The sequence below is a fragment of the Bubalus kerabau genome, chromosome 10 (genome assembly GCF_029407905.1).
Source record: "Bubalus kerabau isolate K-KA32 ecotype Philippines breed swamp buffalo chromosome 10, PCC_UOA_SB_1v2, whole genome shotgun sequence".
In the NCBI taxonomy this organism is placed as follows: Eukaryota; Metazoa; Chordata; class Mammalia; order Artiodactyla; family Bovidae; genus Bubalus; species Bubalus kerabau.
In genome coordinates, this window is record NC_073633.1 from 104995583 (window position 1) to 105010678 (window position 15096).

Here is a 15096-nt window from a genome sequence, read left to right on the forward strand (position 1 = left end):
AAAGTAGAAAGAAAGAAAACCAGGGAGCAAGATTTCTACAGCAACAATTATTCGTATGTGCTGAGACACCATGACTGGTTTTACATCATTGTCCAGAGAGCAAGCAAAGAATGATAGTTGTGATTTGGGGTTTATTTGAGAAGAAATGATTGAGAGAGACATCATTTTTTTGAGCCAGCTGCAAAGATCAGAGATTGTAGGAAGCAAAAAGGACAATGGAGATAAATAGGGTCATGAGTCATTTGATTGTCAGGACATTTTAAGGCCTCCACCACAACCGGGCTCATTTCTCTTAATAGCTTGGCTAAAGAACACCCACCATCAAGGCAACTATTACAAGAAATTCACCACTGAAACTGGTTGGGCTTAAAATTGTCAGAAATGGTTGTTTTGAGCTGAGTCTTTCAGTAGGAAAATGTGCATGTCTATGAATAACGTGCTGTTATCATTATTATTATTATTGCTTTGCTTTTAGGCAATGGGTCTTTCAGTAGGAAAACGTGCATGTCTATGAATAACGTGCTGTTATTATTATTTTTGCTTTGCTTTTAGGCAATGTATTGGCTTCCTAATACGATAACGAAGTCTCCTCCTCCCTTCCCCTCCCCCCACCAACACCTACACATTCTCCATCCCCATCTCCTCCTGCTCAACATGGTTACGGCCCTGCTTATAAAAGTATGAGTCTATATGCTATTGATAAGTAAGACACGCAGCAAACGCAACTTGTTTTTTCTCTTTTCTGAAACCCATCTTGTTTTTTCCTGGAGCTAATTATTGTCTTCCTTCCACCCCTTTGTTTCCATGTTCGTATCAGTAACTCAACTTCAGATTTTCTAGCAGGACCTTATGGCATGTATCCACCACACTGGGTATTCCATCAGTTTCACCTCACTGGGGGAATCTCTCCCAGAGCCTTCAGACCTGTCCTGTCTAGACTGGAGACCTAGACACTCCATGGTCCACTCCATTCATCCTGGGGGTTTTGCATGCTTTGCTGTCATATTGCATCTCCCAGTTTTTATACTACATTTTGTTACAGTAAGAATGCTTCTCACCGTCAGTCGTAGTAGCCATGCATCTTATGCTTGGTCTCCACTAAGTAGGCCATCCATAACATAACAAGGGTCTCCAAAGTTGCCTATGAAGAAGAGACAGCTGCATGATTGTTAAGGGCCAGGCCTGGAAATGGTTTACTACCTCCCATTGGCCAGAACTCAAGTTATAAGACCTCAACCTATGGGGGATTGGGATACATAGTCTTCCATGTGTCAGAAAAAGTGGTATATGGAACATTTAGCATTATGTCTGCCAAATCTACCCAACTTATCACCAAGGCATTTTATTTTTCTTCCAATGTGTGTACTAAAGACAGTCTAAAGCAATCAATAATCTCCATTGGTTCCAATCCCCTTGGTTTGTTAATGAACTAAAATCAAAACTCATCAGTTGTATAAACACAAACTAGAAATTTAGCTTACAGACAAAAAGTACTTCTAGCAAAAGTGTTGAATAGCAGACCTCAGATTGTCACCGCCCCTTACCAATTCTGAAATCCATTCCTACACTGCTGCAGCTGCTGCTGCTAAGTCGCTTCAGTCGTGTCCAACTCTGTGTGACCCCAGAGACGGCAGCCCACCAGGCTCCTCCGTCCCTGGGATTCTCCAGGCAAGAACACTGGAGTGAGCCACCATTTCCTTCTCCAATGCATGAAAGTGAAAAGCGAAAGTGAAGTCGCTCAGTCATGTCCGACTCTTAGTGACCCCATGGACTGCAGCCCACCAGGCTCCCCCATCCATGGGATTCTCCAGGCAAGGGTACTGGAGTAGGGTGCCAATGCCCTCTCCATTTCCTACACTGGGAGGGCCCAACCCTGGGGACAGGGAAGTTCCTGGCTGGAGCCCTGTGACTCCGCCTCTGGAAGGAACTCCTTTAGCAATTATTCTCTGTGGCCCTTTTCTCTGCTCTTTGGGAGACTCTTGATTTTTAGTCTCCTTGGTCGTATCTGATGAGAGTGTTGTCAAGCGTGTCCCTTTGGGAGCCCTTGAATCCTCTTTTCTGGTTGTGAAGTTTGTGCTGCAGGGGTTATTTTAGTTCACAAACTGAGGTTTTTTTTTAAAACAAGTGAAAGTGAAAAGCGTTAGTGCTCAGTCGTGTCCGACTCTGTGACCACATGGGCTGTAGCCCACCAGTCTCCTCTGTCCATGGGATTCCCCAGGCAAGAAGACTGGAGTGGGATCAAACCCAGGTCTCCTGCATTGCAGGCAGATTCTTTACCATCGGAGCCACCAACTCACTGCCAATATAATTCCTTCCATCAAAAGCCAAAGTTTTTAATGTACTTGTTTTTTGACCAAATTCATAGACACAAACCATATACAAAATTCTTTTCTAAGCATAGGCCTGCCTTCTAGATACAGACTTATTTCATTGCCTCCTCCTCCCCTCCACATCTTTCTCCCAATTTAATGACAACCACATGGCACCTATTAAGCTTGAATGGTACCATCACACCCACTTTCAACTTTGAACTTCTTTTCAACCAGTTCTCCTTGGGCTGCTGGATTCCACATTACAGCAAGTGACTTTTTCAAATGTTTGCCACTGCATAACTTGGGTCCCCATCTTCTCAATTTCTGTTAATTCCTTTGCTGCCCACCATGGGGCACTGAGCCACTGAGCAAATGCCACACAGTTTGTGTTACATTAGCATTCACTTTCTCTGAGAGTGAGAAAGCCATACTAGTTGCTACAATAGACAAAATCCAAATCTCAATAGCTCAACACAATTTTTTATTTCTCACTCATGTCTGTCCAGTGCAGATCAAGTGGCTCTCCATCCCATAAAAACCCACCCAGAACTCAAAGCCTCAAAGTAATAACCACTGAAAGGAAAGAGACCAGAAGACCATTCTGGACATTCCCATACCCGGAGGGGTGACATCCCTTCTTCCCACCTTCCACTATCCGGGATTCATTCACATGGCTCCAATACAACCTCAAGGGATGCTGGGATATGTAATCTTCCTGTGTGTTGGGAAGAAGAAATGGTACAGTGAGCACATAGCATTGACACACCATGTCTTCTGATTAATTTTTTTTAATGGAACCCATTCTCCAATCAATTCTTGAGAAGCATTATAGAGAGGCAAGATTGGGGGGGGAGCTCCAATGTCTGAAAATTGCTTTCTTATAGCCTCACATTAATAGCATGTTTGGGTATAAAATTTTTGATTGAAAATTTTGGTTTCCTCCAGAATTTTGTAGCCTTTGCTCTAGTATCTTACAATTTTCTATATCTGTGTGTCTTTGAGAAGAGTCTCATCATTCTGATTCTTTTGTAGGGAACTGAAGAGGTTTCTTCAATGTCATCTTCTAACTGATTATTGAATCTTCTTTTTCACTATTAAGTTTTTATTTCCAAAAGCTCTTTTATAGTCTTAGTATATTAATTTATGGGAGACTGTTTTTCAGCCATGGATAGTACTATATCTTTTCTTAAAAAAAATTTCTTCAAGAATGTTATTTGCTTGAAGTTTTTCATGCACAATTGGTTTCTTTTCCAGAAGGCTTCTTTTTGCTTTTACTATTGCAAGTCTTTTTCCATCATCTGCTAATTGTTGGTTGTCTGCTCCCATGCAGAACTAAATGGCTACCTAGAAGATTTGCCCCCATGAAGGAATCTATTGACTATGAAGACTCAATCATATTTTTCACACAAAATACTCCTTTTTTTTTTTGGCCTGGATTCCAGTATTCCTAAGCAGAATGGGGGTAGACACCTGGAGGTGAGACAGGGATCTACATCCTATAGACATATTTTGAATTTTTCAGTTTGGCATCCTGCCTTCAATGATGCCTGACTGTTGCTGGTCCACAGACCTACTTTTTTCCCATTCTAGTTAAGAAGGGTGGTCTATTTCCTGAGTGATAGAAGGGTAGTTATCTCAGAAGTATGGAACAGAAGAAAGAATACAGGGGTCTCACCAGCTCTTAGACAACTCCTCTTTCTTATAGGAGATCATCACCTCTGGAAGTCCCTGAACCTTTCAATTTCAAACCTTTCAGGGGATTTCATAGTTAAACCAGGTTGATTCCTCCTTTTCCCTGCTGTTGGTTAAAGAGTGAGCCTTCCTGTGTCTGCTAAATCTGTTACTGCTTATTCATCTTGTTTTCCAGTTTCAGAAATTTTGTTACTCTGGGCTCTTCTCCGGTTCATCCCCATCAGTACTGCCTCAGATCTGGGCAAGAGGGAGTCTGACTCTGAGCATCTCCCATCCCAAAGAGGGAAGAGCAAGCAGTATGCTCACTCAGGGCCTTTAACCATCCCCTTTGGGATCACATTCTGGGTATACAAGACCCCCATATTCCCTTTCCAAGTAGCCCCAGAACATGTCTAGGACCTGCCTGGGTTCCTTTCTGGGTCAGTCCAGCAGGTTGCACTGCTAATGTGTTCACCCTAGACATGAGGGATGCCAAGAAAAGGCTCTTTGCAAAGGCCGAGTATAGAGCCAAATGTGTTCACACGTGTGCACTACTGCCTCGTCTCAAAGCAAGCCACGGCTTTGACAAAAGTGAAATGAATTTTGACACTGCGCTTCGAGGCTATTTGGCATGAATATACAAATACATTTCAATTTTGTCACTATGAGGGTGTATTTGTCAAGGCAGAAGGATAAACTACAATAGTTAGCTTGATTTATAAACTTTTCAATATTTAAACATGTGACATGGCCCTCCACACTCTCGCTCTGGGGCTCCACAAACATCACAGGTGTTTCAGGAGGGAGCAAAGTTAGGCATGTCTGTCCAATCCACCAACTTGAGCCACAAGTGTGCTCCTGCCTCCTTCCCTACTTGAGGTGCTCCTGTGATACCTGATATTCTCACAACCACTGTGGCTCTTCCCCTCCTTTTGGATATTTCATTGACACTCTCAGCGTCAAGAATAACCAGAGGAGTTTCATAAGGAATATTTATTCTTATGCTTTTATCCAAGAATTCTGCTGCAGTTTTCCCTCATATATATATATATATACATATATCCTTCTCAGGTTAATTCAGTTTTTTTTTTAAGTTTTTGACATCATTTCCTTTCACTGTATCTTATCATCCTGCTTCATTCATCCTTAAGTCTCACACAATGTTTAGCCTAATTCCTTGCTTGTAATAGAAATTCAATAAATATTTGTTCAACTGCCGGCACTGAATTGTAAAATCTTAAAAATCTATGCCAACAGATGTTATCTTGAGCTGTCGCTGAATCTCTCCCTCCTCTTCACTGACAGAAAACAAGTGACACTGTCCCTGGACTACTTAAGGCATGATTATGTTTGTGTGCTTCCTGCTAAAAGAGTGGCTAATTGTACTGACTGGTTGCTTCAGAATTGTGTGAGACAGCCTCAAAGGTACATAATCAAAAGAGCTGAAATTCTGCTTTTGTGCAGACTTGTGATTCCTAGTGCTAAGGACCATCTGATAGAAAAATTTCTGAGCTCTCAAAAATTACTGTTCACAAACTACTTCCATCTGGACATGTCCCTTACATGTCATTACTCTGACATGAGCAACACTGAGGCATACTGCATAGTTCAGCCATGGGCTAGTGAGGGCAGAGACCCCTAAAACAAGAGAAGAGGAGCCTCAGCCACCAGCCAAGCTACAGCCAGTAGAAGGGCACAATATGAATCCAGCAAAGTCATCAACCAGCACCAAATCCTCACGGCTGTCAGACCTGTTGGGAAGACGTTCCCAGAGAGCAGGACGATTGAAGTTCAGACAGCCAGCAGAGCAGTGAATCTGCGTAGGCTATTGTTTGAAGTGGACCACTCTAGTGAGCATTTAAAGACATGCCAAGCAGTGTGTACCCTCCTGGAAGAATAAAAGTATCTAAGAAAAGCCATCCTCTGGCCAAGCAACTTTTAGGGCTGGGCAAGATTCTGATCCTGGTAAGGCAACTGAGGGAGCTTAAGCATGAATCCAGCTTGACGGCTGTCTCCAGGGACCTTTGCCCTGACTTTGTGGCCATTTGAGACATCTCTGTTCAAAAGACCTCACCACAGCCTTGCGTTTTGACTTCCCCTTCATTGTCAATTGCTTAAAATGGAAGTGATGCACCGAGGAAACCAGAATTGAAAGAGACACGTGTAGCCCAATGTCATCGCAGCACTGTTTATAATAGCCAGGACATGGAAGCAACCTAGATGTCCAGCAGATGAATGGATAAGAAAGCTGTGGTACATACACACAATGGAGTATTACTCAGCCATTAAAAAGAATACATTTGAATCAGTTCTAATGAGGTGGATGAAACTGGAGCCGATTATACAGAATGAAGTAAGCCAGAAAGAAAAACACCAATACAGTATACTAATGCACATATGTGGAATTTAGAAAGATGGTAACGATAACCCTGTATGCGAGACAGCAAAAGAGACACAGATGTATAGAACAGTCTTTTGGACTCTGTGGGAGAGGGAGGGGGCGGGATGATTTGGGAGAATTGCATTGAAACATGTATATCATATAAGAAATGAATCACCAATCCAAGTTCCATGCCAGATACAGGAAGCTTGGGGTTCGTGCACTGGGATGACCCAGAGGGATGGTATGCGGAGGGAGGTGGGAGAGGGGTTCAGGATTGGGAACACGTGTACACCCGTGGCAGATTCATGTTGATGTATGGCAAAACCAATACAATATTGTAATTAGCCTCTAATTAAAATAAATAAATTTAAATTTAAAAAAAATGGAAGTAATGGTCCTGACTCCTGCATTTAAAAGTAATGGTGATTTATTAATTTGGGACAGTTGCTATGGAAATTTTGGGTATCAACTAGGTCAAAGCTAGGTATAAGTTTGGTCAACCTAGCCTCTTAGAACCGTGTCTGAGTTTTCTCCAGGATGAGAGAAAAACAGAACTGAATCCTCAGTAGGAAATTCCAGTTACAAAAAAATAAAAAGCTTTTACAAGTTTTGTGCTACAGCTCCTACAAAACCAGGGACTTCCAAGATACCCACTGGGTCTCCTCCACTGTCTTTACTGGACACACACTGCTGTGCTTCCTCCAGTTGCCACCTTTTTTACTCTTGGGAGCCCAGAGCATGTCTCCCATGCTTTTCTCATAACATCAAAACAGACCCCCAAAAAAGTTCAGCTCAGTCTAAAAGCAATTTAAAATATGAGATTAGTAATGAGAGATCTGTCTCGCTACAGAGGAAAAAACAGTAAAATTAACAAAAGCCACATTTTAATGGTTGAGTTTGAAATTAAGGAAAAGGTTTTATGGACTAGAATTTGGATCTTAAGCCCTGTCTTCTTCTGAAACAAAAGGCAACATAAACATAGCTTCCAGAAAGGCTCTAATACCCTCCATGTAACAGGTCTCTCTGTTTAGATTTTAAATTACCTAATAATAAATTCAGCTTTGAGCCTTCCAACTTTTGTTGGAAGTCCATGGCAGCATTGGAAAGAGAACCCAAGATCCCTGCTTCTGAAACCCTATTCACCTGTTTCTCCTGCCTCTGCCTCTGCAATGAGGAAGTATGACTCAAGCAATGCTTTGTCATCTACAAAGACAAGAATAAAGAAGAACAGCCCCACAAACAGTCCTTGAGGACCTTAGCAATGCCTTACTATTCTTTGGAAAACATTCCCTTGAGTCTTTAATATGGAGCTGCCAGCACACACCAAAGAAAATGGTCATCAGGTTGGGATATGGTCAAGGAGAGCAATATACAGAAGAGAGATCAACCAGGACCATTAACATAAATGATTGATTTTTCACAGAGGAAGCTTCCATAATGTTGAGGCTTCCATATTTCTTGTTTGCGTGTGCTTAAGTGTGAGGTTCCTGAAGTGAATTCAGAGAAGAACATGCTCTTGGCGCTGATGAGAAAACACCTTGCCTGCTTCTGATTCTTAATATGAATACAGATAATGAGAGTTTCTGGATTCTTCTTGGGGGATTTTAAGTGGAAGGTGTCAGAAAAGTTCCCAAAGGCATCAATGGCTCTTGTCTGTCATAGGAGCTCAGTTTGATCCTTTTGACCCTTCAAAGTGAGTCCTTCCTGTAAAGAAAAGACTTGGCAAGCACTGAATTTTTCATCCTAATGCCAGCAAGGGGGCCAGGCGGGGGGATGGGGGGGAGGGAGGGAGGTGCCGCAAGTGAGTCCATGGAGAAGGGCTGAAAATTATCTTGGAAAAAGGTCAGTCGATCCCAGAAAGCGTCTTCTCCTGGCTCTCGAGAGGGTAGTGTGGTCTGGAATGGGTCTTCCCTGTGATACTCTTGCCTTAGAAAGCACTGTGGTCTGTTCCCCTCGGGCAAATTCTTGCCTGCCCTTAAATACCAGGTGGAGAGAGACATTTCCCACCTGAAACTAACCATTCTCTTGGTAGGTCTTCAAAATAAAGCCAGTGTAGCTAACAGTAAGCTAATATAGCAAGCTCCATCTGTACATCTGGAATACAGGGATTTTTTGGTTTTTTGTTTTTGTTCTTTTTTTATACAGGGTTTAACTGGGTATATGATACAATCAAGAAATTGTTTTTTCCCCTACCAATGCCTGGGTCAGATTCCATCACTTTCAAGTCAGTTTCAACCATTAAAATCTGATCCCATATTCAGAAATTTTAAACTCTAATCCAGACCATTCTAAGTCAAGGCTTTAAACTTGCGTTCAATTAAAACTTCTCCACTCAGCTCAGGCTTGAATTCAGGCTTGGGGATCAGCCCCTGTGGAGGGGTCATTGCCTGGCCTTCTCTCACAACAATACCTCCTGCCCCAGCAGCTCAACACGCCTGGTGCCTGCTCTCTGGTTCTCCAGGTACAAAAGGGATGAGAAGGAAAAGATCAAAGGAATTTTACTTAATTGGCGCTGTTTCAGTGCCTTGATGTGCTTCCGTCACCTAAGCGCTGACTTTATTTTGCAGACAGCAAGCAGGTCAGGGTGTACTGAAGACCACAGCTAGGGCTCCTCCTTGGAGCAAGCTGTTCTCCCCCTGGCTGAGCCCCTAGGACCCCAGACCCATTAAGTCCTGCCCTGGCAGTATATCTCTGGGGTCTGCTAACCCAGGAAAATAGGCTTCTTGGACAGGATCCCTTCAAGACAACTGGAGCCCAGATCTGCTTCCACGTCTGCCTGATGCCTTGGGAATACGTTCTTGCCCCTCAAAGCAATCAGTGCAAGTACAGCTTGCTCAGCCACTGAACTTACTCCTGTAAGCCACCCCCAGCCAGCCTCCTACCTCTAGACTCCTCCTGTAAGCCACCCCCAGCCAGCTTCCTACCTCTAGACTCCTCCAGCGGACACCTGTCAATCTTTCTAGAGAGTTCTGTGCTCAGACAAGTAAGATAACAAGTTTCTGAACCCCAACCGACGTTCAGCAAGGAAATGTGACATGGTCACCCTTCCAGCAGGTAACACTGAAGTCTAGCAGAAGTTCTGGTGGTTTTATTGAGTCTTCTTCATTTGGCTCATGAATGAGAGCAAAAAAAAGTGACACTTTCTCCTCTTTTCCCTTCCCTGAGGAGAAGACTCAAAGCTGGCTTTACTCCTACAAATATCCCTTCAAAATAATTCACAATAAATGCCAATCTTCCAATAAGATGGATGGACCTGGTTTATGGGTGCAGGTGTTCAAAGATGAGTCCTCTTTGGTAAATTCTGAATGAATGTGAAGTTATTTATTTAGCCCACTGCCCTCAACTTTAAGGCTTTAGCTGAGATTCCAGTGCAGAGACAGAAGTCTCTTTTCATAGGTCATTTCACAGATTCTGCCTCTTCATGAATGAGGTTGACTTCTACCAGGACAAAAATAAACACGAGGTGACAGTGAAGTGTTCACTTCAATTGTCTCCCCATCTCCCTGCCTCCACTGGGCGTCTCTTTGGCTATGCCAAAGAGTCTTCAGCACTGACCCTCTGCTCAAAGTCACATGCTCAGCCCCAGTGTTATGAACTTGGACCCCTGTTCAGGAGGTTAGTTTTCCTTCCCCCCAAAGGCTCACTAACCAACTTTCAAGGAGCCTTCAGACACCTGGATGTGTCTTCAGCCTTTACTTCCCTCTAAGGCACTGAAGCATCTTTTTGGGAGAACTGGCTACTTACACGTGAAAAACTGAAAAGCCTTAACCAGCAGCATATGATAGCTCATTAAACATGAAGTGTTTCTTTTAACAAAGGACACCATCAGAAGTTGCCAACCCAAGGCACACCCAAAGATAAGTGGTAACAGGGAACTTTGCAATTAGCGTCCCCTTTCAGCTCCCCATTTGCAGTTGATGGACAGGAAAATGCTCATCTTAACCAAGCTCAACTTAAGCACCGCTCACCTTCCTCTTGTGTTGCTGTGACATCACAAAACAAAACATAGCAGAATATCACTCCCCCGAAGGCAAGGAGACAGTTCATTTTGCTCAGGGGGGAAAAAACACATAGAACATCCTAAAGTCAAATGCAGATTGTTTATAGAAATTCTCTTAACATTGCCTGCAAGTAATGCAGTGAATGTGATAGGAAAAAGCAAAACATGCACAGGCTTGGATTTTTTTACACATCAAAGCGGATGGCAAGGAGAGTGAAAGACCTGAGGTATCACTGGTCCAACGCAGGTTAGACCTTTCATCCTTCTGAGTTCCCAGCACTGACAAAGCAAAGTGCACAAAGTCATTTCCACTGGGGTCCACCCTGAACGCTCAGAGTAATGGGGGCCATGCAGAGGAGGTGATGAGCAAAAGGGGCGGGGCCGGGCTTCTCAGCCAGGGCACAGCCCTAGGACGCAGTCCAGTCTGGGCCAGCTCCCCAGTATTGGCGCTAGAAAGGAGTGGGGGCGGGGTGGGGGGCGCAGCTGAGAGGGCTGGGCACTCGGGCCGCATCTGCCGCCCCACAGGGCCTCCAGGGCAGCTGGACCCACGGGATCGCGGCAAGCCACTCACGCTCCAGCTCTGCTCCCTGTGTCCCCTCCAGCACCCTCCTAGCCTCACCGTCCCCATGAACTCCGGAACCCTGGCCTCACCTCCCTTTCCAGCCTAATTCTGTTCCCTAGGTCTCACGGGTCAATGTGTCAATGTGTCTTCCACCTTTGGACGCTTCCAGAAAGGCGCTTAAAGGTTCAACTCTCCTGACGCCTGCTCGGGGCTGTCCGGTCAATTCCCCCCTCACCATCCTATCCGCCTCCCACTGAGGGCTGTCACAACTGGGACTGTTCCCATCTGAGAGTGTCACCTCTGACCCATTCACATCCTTTAAACTGCTCTTCCTTCCTTTCCCAGTTCCCTTCTGAGCTGGGCCGAGCTGATGTTCAAAATATTTAACAACCGGTAGGGTACGGGCTCCAGGCAATAAGAACGGATTCCAACAGTAAACGATCATCCCAGGAGGGCTGGTGGGCACCTCTCGCAGGAGCCTGAAGCGGGGATGGAGAAACACGTAGGCCCACATTGAAGGCCCACGGCTGTTCTTCCATCGTCAGTCCTTGTGTCCTTGGAGAGCCTCAACCCCGTCTACAGCTGGACCAACCCCTCCTCACTCACAGAGGGGAAAACCTGCCTGTGTGGGAGCAAGCGGGGTCGTGCCTATGTTGCCGCGGGGGGGGGGGGGGGGGGGGGGAGGGGAGGGCGCTGTATGCAGCGTTGGGGGGCCGTTGAGGTTCTCTTTTACACTTGGGCAATGTCCTCCCCTCCCTGCCCGATAAATAAACATCTCCGCGCATAAATTTCAACATGTGTATCTTTCTGAAATCACGCCCCTTCCAAAGGACAAGCCCTCTCCGGAAATCCCAGGGCAACCCGGCCCTCTAAAGGAGGACTGCTTTCACATCCAGCGGCCAGGAAGAAGTAAGCCGGCTCTCACCGACTGTCCTCAGCCGCGGCCCCGACTGGGCTAGGCCAGCCGTCCTCTTCCTTTCCAAATAAAGTAGGCCCATCGGCATCTGAGAGAGAAGCCACAGATGAAGACGCCCAAATATCAATTCTATTTTCGTGGGCAAAGTCAGGCATCATGATTAAGACACCAACCATTTCCTGGAAATAAAAGCCCACCTGGAGGTGTTCAGGAGCTGAAAGTACCATCAACAGTAGCTGGCAGTCATCTCAGGAAACAAACAGCTCCTCTCCTGTCTCCGTTACAGCCTAAATATACTCCAGATACATTTTAAATATAGATGTGCTATCTATTTCTGGCATTCCCTGGGGCTGCCAGCAAAAGACAAGGATCATCCCAACAGTCCAGGCCTCACAGGGTATTCACTGGGGAGACGCACACATCTGCAGAATGGGGCTGGATTGAACATATTTAAGAAACACTAACTTCTCTTCCCTCCAAAAAATATTTTTCACGAATCTCTTGAATTATCTTTTACTACTGAATTGGTACAGCAAAATGTGTTTAAATCAGGGCAGTGAAATCAGTTGCAAACCTGCAGTTATAAACCTCTGCTTTTGCCATGGGTTTTTTAGGCTGAAATATATATATATATACACATACACACATAAATATTTAGTCAAAGTAGTTGAATAACCCTAAAGGCCCATGACTGCCAAAGGAGAGAAATTTAATACTTGTACTACGGGATGAATGGCCTTATCAGAGAGTGAAGGCATTTCTCATTTAAGTTAGCATTTCTGTGGGCTTTTCTGGGGTACCATAAGAGGAAAGCTGTTGCATCAAAGAATAAGGGTGAAAGAGCAATCACGTGACAAGAGTATTGGGCACAGTTTCCAGTTTACTCAGAAAACCCTGAAGCACGTAATATGAGGCCAGCAGAGATATGGCCCTGCAGGGTGGTCAACAAGGAAGAGGCTGCTGGAGCCTCAGAACATGAAGACAAATGCCAGTTCAGACCAGTTTCACCTGCCCCGATAAGCCAGATTTTATGGAGACTTCAAGAACCTGATACTCCTCTAACCCCTCTTTGTCTGTGCTTCTGCACATAGAAAACATATCCATGGTTTCATACGAACGTGCTCTGATCCCAAGCTGTAACTCTCACCTCGAGACACAGTTATCATCCTTAAAACTCTGTTCCTCCTAAGCTCCTCACGGAGGCCAGCTACACAAGGCTGTGCTCTGAACACGTTCACATGTGCCTCTGGCAGAGATTTAACGCTGGCTGTGAAACATGCCACTGATGAAGCTAGAGCCAAGAGCACAGTTGGATCGGAGACAGACTGGGTCAAGCTGTGGTCCGTCCAGGACCAAGCGCCTTGTAGGGACAGAAATACAGAGGCAGATCAAAGGGCAGCCAGAGTGGGAAACTAGAATGCTTTGCATCAAGACTCTGGATCAGCTCCCAGGCTGCAAGGCGCACAAGGCACAGGCAGAAACGTCCTCCCTGAATGGGCTGGGTTGGATTGAATCAAGATAGAGGGGCCCACGATTGTGGACCCAAAGTCTGTCAACTCCCGTCACCTCCTAGGCGCTGTGCTGAGCAGCCGGGTCGCAGACAGCCTAGCGTCAGAAGGATGGAGGGTCCAGCCCGGTCCGAGTTGTGATCAGCTAACTCCCCTGACAAGTCAACTCTATCACCAGCCACCATAGGGCTAAGCGTCTGTCTGCAGGGGACGGTTTTCATACCATGCGACTCTCAACCCGGATGGCACCCAGCTCTGCGTCCAGCTCTGCGCAGCATCGGCGTGGCGGGCCTCTGAGGCCCCCTGCATGCCCAGCCCCGCTGCCCTGTACCCCCGCCGCAGCTGGCCCCTGCGCACACTGTTACCTCACCCCGGTCTGGGGCCAAGCCAAGCCAGGCGCCAGGAAGAAAACGGTGGAGTCGCTTCAGTTCTCCTCCCTCCCGACCCCCCTCCGACCCCTGCCCCGGCCTTGCCCTTCCTACCCCGCTGCCCATCTGGCCAGGCTTAGCTTCAGGGTCCCCTGCCTGCAGACTGACAAGGGAGGGGTGCCCACACTCGATGGCTAGGTCGCTGGGCCACACAGCTCCGTGCCTGGACCCACCCAGGCGGTTGTCCTGACCTTAAAGCCCCAGGACTGATCCCCAGGCTCCCACACATCCCCGAGGGCAGGTCACTCCCCACCCCCACCCCCCACCTGGTGACCACACAGTCAAGGCTTCTCATCCCGCACAGAGCTCCCAAACCGATTCCCTTGGGCCCCAGGTCACAGAGCCAGGCGTCTGCCTTGTATCCCGGGTGCCCAGGTCCTGCGTTGGATGCTCCAACCTGGTCCTCCAGGTCTGCTATTCCAATTTTCCAGATCGAAGCCCCGAGCCCTAATCACAACCAAGTCAGGCTTCTCCAGCCCAGTGGTGGGCACCCTCTGCTGGAAAGGTGACCTCCACTCAGGTTTTCCAGCCCTCGCTTGGGCGGGATCCAGACCAAAAGCAGAAACCCCCTTCTCTGGATGCCTGTCCCGACCCCCACCAGCCCAGCAGGGTGAAGGGCCTCACCCTGTGGTTTCAGAGCTCCTCCCCCTTCGCTTCTCTCCAGGATCCTGCTTTTGTGTTCTTTTGTAATTCCACTCCAACTTGACTGCCTGGTTTAGGAGCCATGACCTTAAAGGCAGAGATGAGGTTTTTACCATTTCCGTATAACCGGGGATGCCACATTAAAGTACAAATATGTTGCCTAACACAGAAAGAAAACAAAAGGCGTGCCAGTGAAAAGAATTTTGGATGGATGAATGAGGAAATGAGTTTTCTTGTGGATAGCAGCCAGCCCAGCTGACTTTCTCTGCACCCCCACGAATTTTCACGACCTGGGTCCAGCTTCGTGATGAGAGTTCGCTGGACCACCCAGAAGACTAAGCAGCCCTGCCCACCTGGCCAGTCTCAGATGTGGGGGGCCGTGGCTGGGCTCAGCGCCCCAGAGGCCAACCCAGCCCAGCCATGATGTTGGGGGCAGCATGTCTAGAACCGTCCCCCAGCCCTCCTTACTTTGATCATGTCTCACAGAAAGCCAATGGTCTGGCCACACTAAAATTCTGTAGTTCAGCACCCTTTTAAGTGGTGTCTTAAACTGTTACCCTTTTTAGAACAGCATTAACTCCTGTCTATTCTTAAATAATATTCCTGCAGGAAGCCAGCTAATGTTTCAGAAACCACAAAGTTCACAGGCTATGGAAGAGAAGAGAGGAAGAGCA